The 9,590-nt window shown below is 42.5% G+C and overlaps 1 long non-coding RNA gene across 1 annotated transcript; it reads right to left on the bottom strand.

Annotated features, from left to right (window-relative positions):
* Window positions 1–2,826: 2,826 nt before the first annotated feature.
* Window positions 2,827–9,164, bottom strand: LOC121949757. The gene is made up of 3 exons (XR_006106296.1): window positions 9,004–9,164; window positions 8,846–8,922; window positions 2,827–3,186 (listed from the first exon to the last, which is right to left on the bottom strand). It is a non-coding gene; the product is annotated as an uncharacterized LOC121949757 (long non-coding RNA).
* Window positions 9,165–9,590: the final 426 nt, after the last annotated feature.

Below are 9,590 nucleotides of genomic sequence, written 5' to 3'. Positions count from 1 at the left end.
GATGGTAAAAGAAAAACCTCCGAAACAAAAACCAAATTGAAGGATGAGCTAAAACCAGCAGTGCTAAAACCCTGCGGCCATGGGATCGGGTCCTGGAGCAGCCAGGCCGCACATCTCTGAGCTCCAGCCAAGACCGACTCTGCTTCCCAGCCCTCACTTCGGCCTTTCACACTCTGGAGAGAGAGACAGCGCTCACACAGAGTGCTGAAGGCTGTTTAATTACCTGACTGGCTAGTTAGCTGGACGTCTCGGCCATGGCGTCTGACGGGCTTCCTCCCAGTCTCCGCTCTTCTCCATGGCCTAGACTCGGCCCCACCGTACGAGAGCTAAAACCCACATCCCCTTATTGGGAGCCAAGGCCAATTAGCTCCATCCATGCTCACACTGCTGACTATTCGCTTTTCATACTTGCCTGTGTACATCCTAATGCTAACAAGAAAAAGATGTTCTGAGATGAGAATTCTTATCAGTCGCTCGAAGATCGGCAGGACGCAGAGTTCACTAATTTACAATGAAAGGGTTACATGCCATAGAAGCATTTCCTCATCTCAGCCTCTGAAGAGGCAAAGTGTGCATGAGTACGTGTTTTAAAATACTTGGCTATGTCCCATCGTGTTATTTTTACACCCTCCTGTTCATGCCCTAATCACTTAGCCTGGGGGAAACCACTCCTTCACCGGATGAACTCTAGTTGCCATTTAGAAGGGCAGGATTTATCTCATTAAATATTATAGAGACGTGTGTAAAATAAATCCTGTGGATCTAGATTGTGGTCTGGGGGGAAACATCTAGAGAGCTATGATTTAATGGAATGACAAGCAGTACTATTGTGTTAAATAGCTGTGTCACATCTGAATATTTGGGTGACAGATAAAGAAAACGTGTGCAACAACGCCGACTGCATCTCTCCCATTGCATAGCAGTTCAGGCACGCCTACAACATACTTTGAATTTGCATTGTAGTGCATTGCCTCTGCTTGGGAGATTTAGAGGAATGAATGGGTCTGCCCGCTCCATTGATGTTATTGAGTGGCATACTGCAGTATGTCTCTCGACAAGGCCCAGCTCAAGCGGATCTCTGCAATCATGAGCAACAGGTGGGCTTGGACGGCGTTCCCTCCACTGCAAACAATTTTGCTTTGAAACCCCTAAAGCCTGATCCAAGACAGGAAAAACTTCCCATTAGTGCTGCTTATTTTCTTTTCATGGACCACACAGACAAGCACACACACACACGCACAAACACACCAGAATATGTAAGCATTGACTTTCATTCATTTCCTGGAAACTTTACCAAACTTAAACCATAATCACAGCATGCCTAACACCAACCGTAACCGTTACCTTTAAGGAATAGTTTCAACATTTTGGGATAGATATCCTTTTTTTTTTGTTTTGTGTTTTTTTGTGAGTGTTTGTGGAGAAAGTTGATACCATTCACATATCTGTTCAGAAACATATGGCTATAGCCAGCAGCATGGGTGTAGGTTTTGCATCAACATTGGAGGGAACACATATGAAATGGGGGATTTGGAGGTCCTCCGCCAGAAATTTTTGAGGATTAACCACATAATTTCCTGCATTATGGTGATTTTTTATGCTCCAATCTGTGCATTGTCTGCGTCGAATTATCATGTAAAAGTCTGTAGCTTTGTCGAAATAGAAGTTTGCTGATACTTTTATGTTGGATATACTTTCATGGAGACAAACGCACGTTCTAAATATTGAGGGGGATGTGCCATCCTGAAATCTACACCTATGGCCAGCAGCAAGTTAGCTTAGCTTTGCAGAAAAAAATGAACTGGGGTAAACAGCTGGTCTGGTGCCAGTCAGTGGATATAAATCCACCTACCAGCAACTCTAAAGTTCACTTGTTGTATCCGTAGACTACAGGAAAATAACGGAGGCAGCCACTGTGGCGCCATTCATGGTTTGTGGACTGCTCACGATCTTGAATTTTTGGAGGCAAAAATGAACATCTTTGGACAAGAGGGTGGAGCATGATGTTCTAAATTATCCATGATGTGATAATTTAATGTCTTGTCTTGCTTTTGCATTTTGTGTGGACCCAAGGAAGATTAGTTGTTACTGCCGTAACAACCAATGTGATCCTGAATAACAAATAAAGGACACTCTTTGCAGACAGCCTGTCACTCAAAGCAGGCATTCTTAATTACACATAACTTTAAGCCTTAATAAAATGGAAACAGACGAATGATAAAAATTAAAAAAAAAAAAAAATCACCCCCTGTACGGTTGTAATAAATGAGCATTTTAGCTATAGAGACCAAAAACATTTTTTGTACCATGCTGCAAACATGTTTATTTCTGCTGTTAAGTTGGGCATTTTAACATGGGAATGGGGATTGACTCGCTTTTGGAGGCAGCCTGAAGTGGCCATTAGAGGAAGTGCAGTTTTTTTTAGCGTTTCCACATTGGCTTCATTTGTCAGCCCTAGGGGTTGGCACTTTGCTGTATTTTGTTAAAAAGTGTAAAACTTTAAATATAGCATTTTCTGGGCAGGTATATGCTGAGCTTTTTCTTTGGTCGGATCTCATAAGAGAATTTCTGGCCGATGGATTTTTTCAACTTGGGACAGAGCAAGGTCTTAACCCTAAATTTTAATGGTTTACCTCTGTGAGGACTAAATAGAATGAGTGTCCCCATAAAGCCAGATTTTTGTCCTTACAACACAGTCAATAAGAGTACAAAAGCACACATATAGACACAGACAAAAAGCCAGTCATAAAGTTCTCCCTCACTCCAGCTTTGTGTTTCTGGTAGAGGAAGAGTGCACTACAGCTACAGCTACAGCTACGGCGGGCTTAAAGTTGTAATCAGAGCCTCGAGCCATCCACCCTGCGCTGGGACTCTGGAGTGGTTTGAGAGTGGGCCAGACATTCCAGAAGAGATCGCCGCCCAGACACCCAGCAGCAGCCAGTCAGCAACAAATTCCAGAATAGCAGTGCTGCCGCTAAAAATAGTCATCTGGACAGGAGAGGGATGGAGAGCCGCGGTGTGTGGAGGGGGCCCGCTGGATGGAGGATGAATGTTAGAGGAGTGGAAGTTGAGCAGGAAAGGAGGGTGGTTTATTCCATTCCATATCCAGTCACAATGTTATCACAGCAGCGCAGAGGAAAAGGAGTCCTGCAGGGATGCGAGTTAGGGAGCCTGTGTGAGTGCTTTCTGAGAGAGCAGGAAAGAATGAAAGAGGACTTATAAAAATGTGCACATGCAAGTGTGTCCATGCATTTGTGTGTGCGTGTACAAAAGCATAAAAAGCGGCCTCTCAGACTGTTATTTCTAAAACAATGTGTCAGCTAAGCAAGGGAACACACGCTCCACTGTACTCAGGACTTTCTGCGGGCCCGGCCCTCTGTTTATTTTTCCTGCAATGAACGGGCAGCTCGGTTTACAACAGCCACCCTAAACCTTCACTGTGGAACATCCTGCCTGCAACAGCAGCCAGACGCGCCAGGCAGCACTGACCTCGCCAAATCCTCCGCCAGCTTTTTGCTCGATTTGCAGAATATCCCCAAACTTTCCTCATGTGAAGCTGTTTTTCAGGAGACAAAAGGAGTTGTAAACTGATTTGAAGCGCATGTAAATTCTTCAGCTTTCATGTCCCAAATCCCTCTGCGTGTGACGGCTTTTATCCGATGCAGCTCAAGGGGGAGTTCTCTTTTCAAGTCTGTGCTCCATGCTAAACGGAGAGAATAGCTTATATCTTCCAACATTATGCAGACCTCCATATCTGCAAGGCATAGAGTCGGGGTCACACTAAAGGACCGGAAGGGGTATTTGGGGAGGGGTCTGAGTTTTTTTGGCATTTTGAATGCATTTATGCCGTCTCTACCAATAAACCCCCACCTCCAGTACGGGGGCAAACAGGCTCACCTTCTGCATGTGGAGGGAGGAGGGTGAAGGAGGGAAAAGTTCAGAGGGTCTAGCAGCTGGACTTTATTTAAGGGTCAAAAAGTGAACCAGAAATTGTTCTGGAGACATTAAAAAAATCCCTTTGAAACTCAGATCATATCGGTGTCAGGGGTGCAGCCGCTGAAATATCAAAAGAATTTTTGTTTCTTTCTCCACAACACTGTATTGGCCCTTGTATACATCTGACAATTAAAAGGTCCAGTATGCAGGGTTTAAGAGGATATAGTTGCACAAACCGAATATAATAAAACAAGTATGTTTTCTTTTGTGTAAAATCCCCGAAATAAGCATTGTTGCATTTTTGTAACCTTCAAAATAAGCCGTTTATATCTACATGCAACACATTCTCATTCCAAGTCGTCACATGTTGCCGCTTTGCAGTGGACTTGCGTGTGTAAATATTACACTCTAGGTTTCCCTTTGTGTCTGCTATTTATGTTCAGTGATGCCACAAGCTTGATGTCAACACAAGCACATGGTGGGATAATGCTGCACGTGGCAACCAATGCCAGGACGCCAACAAATGCACATGCTGGCACAGATGGTAAGAATTAGGCAAAAATTTTACCATGTTTCTGCAGGAGCCTAGAACAGACAAACAAAACACTGGCTCTAGATGGGACCATGTGCATTTTTGCATTTTTGTGTTTTTGCTTATAGTTAGCAGCCCCTCTGTGATGAACCAAACAGCAATATAAAACCATTGATTTTTAACATGAACTGCTTTATTCAGTTTTTTGTTTTATTTTTACCAGTTTATATCCCCTGGTCTGTTTGTTTTGGAGAGGAACAGACCTCGGTGGATATTTCGGTTGCTGCTAAAATCCCTCTGAACATCTGGATCTTAAAAAAGGTGAGCACACATTAGCAGGTGCTGGGCTAGCAGCCCTTCTGTTATAAGCCGAACCATATTAAAGAAACATTGATTTATAACGTGAAACTGCTTTATTCAGTGTTCTTACAGGTTAAAATCACCTGGTTGGTTTGTTTTGGAGACAGACCTCTGTGGATAATTCAGCTCCTGGTTAAAACCTCCTGAACAATGAACACTGGAGGAATCTGAACTAATGCTTGGCTTATGAGAAAACTTTCAGCTTGTTGCAATCTGCAGTCCTCACCATTAAATGCCACTTTATCCTACACACTGCTCCTTTAATTACTACAGGCATTTAAATTATTGCATAATTGCTTTATTAATGCTTGCCCTCTGCTTGTAGTATTACATTTCAGCTTTGTTCTTGCTCACCTTTGACCTCGACAACTGGAATTTGCATTAAAACAAAAAGAGATCCGTGTTTGCTCCAAGGGAAATTAGCCTGCTGTTTTAGAAAAAACTTCCCCAAAGAAATAATGACTTTAGATGATGATTGATGTAATTTTCTGTAGTTCACTGTCAGTGGGACAAAATTGAGTATTGATGTATGAGGGATTTATAAATAGAAGGCTTAAAGGGTACTTTTATAGCTCAGACTAGCTTACAAAGGCCAATTTCAGACTTGGGATAACAGTTTCAATGTGTGATTGAGGAAACCTAAATCCAGTTCTGCACCATACTGTAGAAGTATTTGATGCTTTCTTCTTCCAAGGCCTGCAGCTTGTGTCTGGCCAGCACAAGCTGGGGGTGCTGTCCTACTCATCAGGACCAAAGCCCCGAAAGACTACAGAGCTTCCAGCCGCCTACCCACTCCCCCCTTGCAAAATGTGGATCAAATTAACCCAGCAGCAGCAATGTTCTCCCTCGACAATCAATTGACTCTCCAAGTCCTAAAAACAGACACTCTTGTTTCTTCCCGGAGCCAGACGTGAACTGTGTTCTCTGCTCCGTGTTGTCTGCTGCTGTTTGTTTGACTCTGTCAGTTCTCTAATGACAAAGAAATTGCTTTTCTCCAGAGACTGTTGCAGTCTACTCTTTTAGTAATTACCAGCAGGTGTGCAGAGTCCAAAAAGCAGCTATTCATTGAAGAAGTAATATCAACACTTTTGTCACACAACTGCCCTGATGATTTGTTTTTTATTTTACTCTATTTCCAGCAGATTTCAGGTGAGCCGCTACTCACCTGTTGGTTTTGGCATGTGTCGTCTCATTAGGGTGCAAAGTTGTCCGTTGTGTAACATGCAGACCTTTCTTGATTGGGAATGGCCAAAATTGCAGTTTGCTTGACTGGGACTGGCTGTCAATCAACCACCAAGGGCTCATTCCCAGAATAACTGAGTCTGCTGTACTTAAGTTTAGCAAGATTTGAGTGCAAATACAAGGACTCTTCTCCTGAGTATAAAACAGTTACGTTCTTTGGACTTAAAAGGTCCAGTGTGTAGGATTTATAGAAATATACTGGCACAAATGGAATATCATAAGTGTTTTCTTTAGTATATGATCACCTGAAAATAAGATCTGTGTTTCGGGGTGGCTCCACAGAGACCACCATGCTGCACCACTTCATTTCTACAGGAGCCCAAAATGGACAAATCAAACGCTGGCTCTAGATTGGGCTGTTTGTGTTTTTGGGCCAGCCACCATAGTTAGCGGGATCCACAAAGAGCCGAACAGCATTTCAAAAACAATCATTTATTATGAGAAACTGCGTTAATCAGTGTTTTTAAGCAGTTTAAATCACCTGATCTGTTCGCTTTGAAGAGGAAGAGACTGCTGCGGAAAATTCAGCTCCCTCCCTAATAATAACTACAAAATTCTAACTGGGAGCTCATGCTTGTTACATGGGAGACGTTTCAGCTGGTTGTAATTTGCAAATCTAAATACCGCTAAATCGTACACGCTGCTCCTTTAAAAAGTCTACTCTAAAAAGTTTGTAGTTTTGTCCTATGTGGAGCAGAGTGAATGAGCCACAGTGCCTTCCAGTAGTTGCCAGTTTTCATGGTGGAAATGGATATTATTTTAATATGAACCTGTGAAGAATAAAGAGAGGGAGGAAGGAAGAAAGTAATAGCTGGTGTACCACAGATAAAGAAAATAACGTCCTTTATTTTGGATAAATCATCCCTGATGTATTTTGGTTTCTGTCTGCGTTCATGTGTTGAATGAACCAATGAGCTGTGGGCCATTCTTGCCAATGCAAGAAGATGCTGGGCCCAAACAGAAACATACAGCATCATAAAGCACTCTGCTGTCCATCAATACAATATGCTCAGTGTATTTCAATCATTATATTGCTGCCTCATAAATGGCTCATAGGTGGGCATGTACATTAGTTTGCACGGTTTTTAGCACATGAGGCTTGCTCTTAAATCCTAGATCACTGGCTTCTCACTCAAATTTACTACCCTGAGACACAAAAAAAAAAAAAACAGATCTCAAACGTCTCCTGACCAATTGAAGGGGAGGGGGTGGGTGCGCCAATGTGCATAAACCAACATGTATGCTTAACTAATGAGCTTGACAGGGTTGTATGTGAGGAGTGAAAGAAATATGATACATGGTGGCAGAATAAATTATTTTGCAGAGGTGGTTTAAAAACTCTCTGTGGATGTTTTATTACTTGTTCCACTGAGAAAATTAGCCACTGTTGGACTTTATTGTGACCAAAAAGTGCAGAAGTTCTGTGCTCTGCGAGGGACAATACCACAAACTTTTTACAACCACCTTTAAAGCCTATAGGGAATGACTTTGAAATGCATAAAAAAAAAAAAAAAACACATTTGGATTTTGGGTGGAGTATCACTTTAAAATCCATCAAGTTAATTTACAGCTGAGGCTGTGTGGAAACAATGGCTAATTTCAGCCCCCAAAACTGGTACATACTTATTGATAGCTTTGCTTTTAAGCAGGCCATGAGGTTTTAACAAATTCTTTCAAGTCAAAGTGACCTGTATTCTTTTGTTAACCCCAAGCTTTTGCCTCCATCAGTTTATTCAATTCATTATGTTAAGAGTTTTGGATAAAAATAGAACACCTTTGAAATGTGGATCACCACTGCTGACCTCCTTCATGTCTTTATGTAGGTTTTTGGGTCACACATTCTCAAAAAAGAAATTAGGACATCTCTCCAGTAACAGTTTATTTTACACTTGTCCCTACTGTAAGAAGACAAGTGGTGAATGAAGTATTTCTACCTCAGTCTGACCGCTGGGAATATTTGTTTTTACAGTTCTATCACTGGATCAAACCGGAGAGAACTTTTTTAAAGAGGTCCTTAAAAGTCAGGCTTGAGCTCTGGAAATAGATAAACACTAGTATGTGACAGACACCAACCTTGGCCTATTTTGTGAATGGGATGGAGAGTGTTTGCACAGCCCACTCGCCAGAAAAAATGTTAGCATTGTAAGTTTCTGCAAACCACAAATACACTGCATTTGCATGTTTTATATGGATCATAAACATTTCTAAAAGGATGTAATACATAAGCTGACTTTGTTATCAGGAGATGTTAAATGGTATGTCACCTTGGTGCGACACCTCTAAGCTGCAGACCAGTTGTGTTTTTACGAGTCTTTGCTGTGTTTTCATCAGCTTTTTAGGCTCCAAATGTGGGTGCTCTGTCACGATCTGGCAGTGTTTTTGCAGCAGCTGTTTAGGCTTCAAATGCAGGTGTTTATAGCAACCCATCAGCAGGAATATTGCCAAGAAACCAGTTTTTGAGCCAAAACATTATCTTTTACTAATCATAACCTAATGGTTTTTTTTTGCCTAAACCTAACCACAGAATGTAATGGGATGTGGTAGGACCCAATTGCAGCACAACGGAGCAGGTGAGTAGTTGGTACTGACCTTTATTTAATCTTTTGACAGGTTGAATGGAGCAAAGGTGAGTATAATCAGGTTGCAGGTAAGTAGGGACAGTTATCAGTTCAGGGGTGGAGCAGAGTTCGTAGTCAGACTACCACCTAACTATCACCTGTGAACGTGAAGCAGACTGGCAGGTGAATGTATCAGGTAAGTTGCAGAAACACTTACAGCAGAGAGCTTGTGGGATAAGCGGGGACTCCAGAGAGGGGCAGCCAGGGCTTGTGGTCAAGGAGGAAGCAGAGTTTCTGTAAGGCAGGCAGCGGAGCAGATGATTTCAGTAGGAACAGGTAGCAGGATCAACAAGGACAGGTGAGGAGTGGATGTACCATCAAAAAGATGCCGATCTCTCTAGACAGAGCTGAAGCAGTAAAACACTGCACAGCCACAGGCAGATGAGAACCAGGAAGTGCAAAACTCGTGGTTAGAGAAGGAAGGCTGTTAGGTTTACGGAGCAGAGACGAGGAGAGGTGGTCAGAGGTGAGCCGAGTCCAAACCAGGAGCAGAAGCAAAGACAATCTGGCAAAGAGTGAGTGGAGTGAAGCTGCTTAAATACTGGCTTGATTGGAGATGAAGAGCACCTGGGAGCACCAGGTGGAGGTGATGAGGCTGATGAGGGGGAGTGGCTGGGTGGAGAGAGAGGTGAGGGTGGAGTGAATGAAAAAAATCCCACAGCAGTAGGAGAGAGGCAGAGCAGACTGTGACACAGGATTGTTTAAACGTGAAGTTTCAACTAATCCACTACATGAAAATGTTCAAATGTAACTTATCTGTGATTGCAGTAATGTCAAGCCAACATTTTTTTCCTACATACACCTTAGTATTCATCCCCCTGAGGCTTATTTATACCTAAACTTAATTGGCATATTTGGTGACCCTTAGTTTACAGTTTAATCAGACCCAACTGTTTAATTCT

Source organism: Plectropomus leopardus, chromosome 11 (genome assembly GCF_008729295.1).
Source record: "Plectropomus leopardus isolate mb chromosome 11, YSFRI_Pleo_2.0, whole genome shotgun sequence".
In the NCBI taxonomy this organism is placed as follows: domain Eukaryota; kingdom Metazoa; phylum Chordata; class Actinopteri; order Perciformes; family Serranidae; genus Plectropomus; species Plectropomus leopardus.
Note: the sequence above shows the minus strand (reverse complement) of the source record. Positions and strands in the feature narration are given on the sequence as shown.